This window comes from Solanum stenotomum, chromosome 2, assembly GCF_019186545.1.
Source record: "Solanum stenotomum isolate F172 chromosome 2, ASM1918654v1, whole genome shotgun sequence".
Classification (NCBI taxonomy): Eukaryota; Viridiplantae; Streptophyta; class Magnoliopsida; order Solanales; family Solanaceae; genus Solanum; species Solanum stenotomum.
This window is the reverse complement of record NC_064283.1, coordinates 42,522,998-42,528,054: the sequence shown is the minus strand read 5'-3', so window position 1 is coordinate 42,528,054 and position 5,057 is coordinate 42,522,998. Positions and strand designations below refer to the sequence as shown.

Below are 5,057 nucleotides of genomic sequence, written 5' to 3'. Positions count from 1 at the left end.
CTCTACTCAAAACTCAAGTTTTGAAACAAAGTTAAAACATTTGTAAAAGACTTTTGGAAAACTCTATGAACTTTTCTCGACTTAACTCTTAACTTTTCTTGAATTGAATTATGGATTCAAGGCTCATGATCTCATGTTACTGGTGATTTCATTTTGTTTAGACGTACCTTAAAGTGTAAAGATCAACTAGAAAACATAGGTACTTTACAAGGGAACTAGTACAGAAAGAAGTGGGAAAGGGTAGAAGATCTGGAGTCCCTAGCGCTCTGAGTGGCGCGGGGCGCCAGAGGTTAAACTTTAGACACTGGCTTGGGGCGCACTGGCTGGCGTGGTGCCCCAGAGACCATACTACAGATGCCTGTGCGGGGAGCTCTGACTGGCACAACGCCCCACCCCTTTTCCCCGAATTTTGACGAATTCTCTTGGTCGTTTTTCAACTCTAAATCCTCTAGATTCAATTGGGTCTTTCCCCAAACATTTAGATTCGACTATATAACCAAAATATGCAGGAATCTAGTCAAAACAATGTCTAATTTCATGAATTTAAATCAAGAACTTCTCAACAACTTCAACAATCAAGAACCCAATAGAAACTTCAAACAAATCCATCAAGAACTCAATTTCTATACTTTTAAGAACACAAATTTGCTGAATAAAATCATGATTGGCGTGTGGGTGAACTAACCCAACGCTATGTGATCTCACATACCTCGTAGGGATCTTTCCTTGGCAAAATCCACAAGCAATTCTTCAAGAACTTGGCGATTCCTAGCTTCTTCTTCTCTTTTCTCCTCTTATTTTTTCTTCTCTCAAAACCCTCACTTAATTTCAATAGCGTAAACCGAATTCCATCGGTTGAGACCCCAACTTAATTACCAAAAACGAATTTAATTAATTGGGTAATGAAAAGACCATAATACCCTTCTAAAATCCGGTATTGACTTTCCTTAACTAGACAACCCAACTTCAAATGGGAATATCTCCCACATACGAACTTGAAACTGAGAAAACTCAGCGGCGTTGGAAAGATAATTCAAAGATCTTTCCTACGGTATCCTGTAGCACCCCTAACTCATCCTGATCTTGGAGTTATCATCGTTTCAAGTTGACCCAAAACTCATACTTAACTTTGTCAAACTTTCCGAATTTGATTATTTCCAAAAATGATTTCTTTCGAATTCTAAGTCTTTCTAGTAGCGGGAGTATCTGCCACAGAATCTTAAGTACCCTGAAAATGCCTGCATTGAACTTCAATGAGTACGTTGGATTGAAAGACAATCTAATATTTTTGTCAAATGAAAAACTGTAAAATATGTGTGTACATGTATATTACTTAATCGTGGTTAAATTTTATGGATTCAATTCTTATTATAATTTTTAACTTGCTAACTCGTTTATGTGTGCTATTCAAGTAAGAAAATACTGCTCGCATTATATACTCCAGATTATTCTTAAAAATGATCCGCATGTGTTTTCCATCCATTGTACACCAAATTTGAAAATACAAAACGTTCGACTACGCTAGCAGCACGGCACAATCCTCCAACTAGAATAATGAAGTAATTCTGAAGATAAATAGGACCCGAAACTTATGATTAAGGATGAAGGAATGCTTACCACAATCCTTGTTGATAACATGATGCAATTTCAAATGGCAAAAACTTGTTAAAGTATTAACAATGAGCTAGCTTAATAAAAAACACAAGATCATTCTATAAAGTAAACATTGGGCACGTGTGTGCACGGGCACACATTATCTAGTATATAATATATAAGTATCATTACATTAAGGTTGTTCAAATTGGATGTTCATTTGAGAATAAATATGTACTAATTATAATTTAATTAGTTTTTCATTAATAATTTGACTTGAATTAAAATTAATAAACAACATTTTTGAAATTTTTGGTTTTAAATTATACTAATATAGAATATTTAAATTTATTTTTACTCTTATGGTATTAAACAATTCATGTGGAAAGTTAAAATTTGATTTTTATTTAATAAGAAAATAATAGCTTTATTTATAGCTCAATATTAATATATGGCAAACTAAAAGCATAATTGATCATAACTATTAGAATAATATTATAACCAATAAAATTGTATATCAAAGCATTTGGTTAATATGATCATATAAATAGTAATAATCTATTAGCATAACTATTTTTAAAATACATTAACAAGTTAATAATAAAATTTATAAATTACTTTTAATTTAAAGTATGACATTTAAATATGAATACGAATACTAATAATATAATATTGACTAGTGTGAAAATGACTAGATAATTGGATTGAAGTAGGTTATTTTGAAAAATAGAAAATTTATATTTTGATAATAAAGTATGGGTAGATTAAAAGTTGATACTTTTAGATAGATAGTGAGAAACTTGAAGAGGAATGTAGACACTTTATACTTTGTACAAGGAGTTAAGAATGGATGAAGAAAGATTGGGATGTTTATGGTGCTCAAGTTGTCTCTTGGAAGAATGAACGAGGAGAAGAACTACGGACGGAATATATGTTTCGCTTTCATAGGTGAGATCACTTGCCAATGTGTTTTTTAAAGTCTATAATTTATTCAACAGCCTTAGTTTGTCTATATATGAAGCTTGGTACAACAGGGCAAGTTCTGCCGCTGACACAGAATCTATGGTCATTAGATAGTACCCCTTTGGATCCATCTTCCTCTGGAAGCCAGTCATCAGTTGACCTCATCTTTCAGCCATTCGGAAAGATTTCAAAACATTCCCTAGTAGGTATGCTTAGGTTCATGATGCCGTTAGTAAATAATCAATCTTTTTAAGAGGCTCACCACATTTATGGTGGTCTCATGCAGTTTTGAGCTCCGGCTACATGTATCGCTGGGTCCTGGAAGGCTAACATTGATACCGTCTGTGAAGAATACTGATAACAATTCCCTTTCCTTTATATTTGGTCTACGCAACTACTTGTCCGTATCTGATATCAGGTCTCAGCCTGTGCTTGTCTATTCATATAATCATTACAGCTGAGCCTAAAAGAATTGTTCAATACACTACTAAAAAATCACTATTTGCCCCCCTAAAAAATGTTCAATAGCTACTCCCACAAATATTTTGATTGAATCAGTGAAAAAAGAATAAAAAGTACCTCTTTCACACAAAAAAAATTGGAAGGTTCTCACTATTTCAGTCATATGTGTTTCTTACCATGCATTTTCTCAACGAGCTAGTTCGGTAAGAAATGAGTGGGAAAATCATATTCTATTACAAAAATATTCCACCAATACACGATGGGAAGAGACCTTTGTAGTAGTGCTAACATTTGACTATGTTGAGCTATCTTCCTGTATAGATTGATTTATTCGGTTGATCTGTAGTGAGGTGCGGGTTGAAGGACTAGAGACACTTGACTATATGGATTGTTTGCTACAGCGAGAGAGATTTACTGAGCAAGCTGATGCTATTACATTTGATGGGGAGGTATTCTTCTGTGTCTAACTAGTTAATACTTGACAAGGCTTCAGGTTAAACTTCCTTATTGTGAATTCTGGAAATTTGAGTTTCAGTTGTTAGTTTATCTTGAATGGAGCAGTTTAGTTTTTCCTTTTCCCCAGACAGACAATTGTAAGGATTTTTTGTTGCTGAATATTGTTAACCGTGTCAGGTCCACCATGTTTACTTAAGTACACCTCCAAAAATTGCCATCATAGACCATGGGAAAAAGAGAACCTTTGTTATGCATAAGGAAAGTCTACAAGATACAGGTCTGTACAATCCATACACTCACTAGTTACTTATTTTTGTATCTTTTAAAATTGATAAATCATTTTGGCTGACAGTTCTTTGGAATCCATTGGACAAAGTATCCAAGGCTCTCCCTGATTTTGGTATGGAGGATTACAAGATTATGATGTTAGTAGATTCCACAAACTTTGAAAAGCCAATGATGTTCTGAAACCTAACCAAGAATGGAAATGCTGTCAAGAGATTGCTGTGGTCTCTTCGAGCTATTGTAGTGGGCAGTTGGATCCTCAAAATGTTCTTTATCAGTTAACTTGAGCTTAATTTAGTTACTTATGGGGCTTCCATTGTGTTGTTATGTATGCTTTGATGTGTATATATAGAGAGCAGTACGATGATCCTGCTATTTTTCATTTTAATGTTCCATGAGTTGACCTGCCCTGTTTATTGATGAGGTCAATGAAACATGAAGTTGTAGTAAGATAAAGTGAAGTAAACAAGGGTTTGTGTGGTTCTCTGTAAATTGCCTGACTTCCTACTAAGTTGAATTCTTTTATTCTCTGAGTAATTATACGGGGTAAACCGCATCTAGCAAAAGGACAAACGAGACCATGGCATGTGATTGAGTCTGAATCTGAGAGATGCTTGTCTTGGCACGAAAAAGTTTGGGAGGATCATCCCCAACGTGACCTAAGTCGATATTGCATCATCACAACCAAGGCAATTCCTTAATTGAGTAGCCTGTAGTACCGCTCCTCGGAGGAAAACCATTATACACTTGTGGCATCCTTATAATGACTCTTCTGAAGATCAACAACCAGTCTCGAGCGTTGCTCTACCCTTCTCTCAAATGGGCAGATTGTTTTATTTATCGAACTCCCAAGACTAGATTTGTAGAAACAATCTGATCTAGCTTTGAGAGCAATTAATACAATTCTAAGGACAAAATTAAGAATAGCAAGAAGAAAGTAAAAGAAAGAAAATAAGATAGAAGGGTAGACACAAGAAAGGGATAAAAAAACAACTAATTCAATACAGAAATGACCTCCTTTGAATATTTTATCAAACACCTAATCTATTAGAAAGACCTCAAGGGAATTAGTATTCCCAAAAAGCCCTTCTTTCTAATCTTCAACACAACCAAAAGCTTAGAGAATCATTTCTCCCATATCATAATGGGATTTGACTCTTTAGCATTGATGAATATTATCAATGGAGTTTGGGAAACACCTTGGAGTGTGACAATAGAGGTCAACTCTATTAATATGATGAGGAGTTCTATATTAGTACGAGTACAACATTCCTAAAGGGAAGGGAATACTATTGATG

General features: G+C 34.6%; 1 pseudogene; it reads left to right on the top strand.

Annotated features, from left to right (window-relative positions):
* Nucleotides 1-2,608: 2,608 nt before the first annotated feature.
* On the top strand, nt 2,609-4,046 carry LOC125855997 (putative glucose-6-phosphate 1-epimerase; annotated as a pseudogene).
* The last annotated feature ends 1,011 nt before the right edge of the window (nt 4,047-5,057 follow it).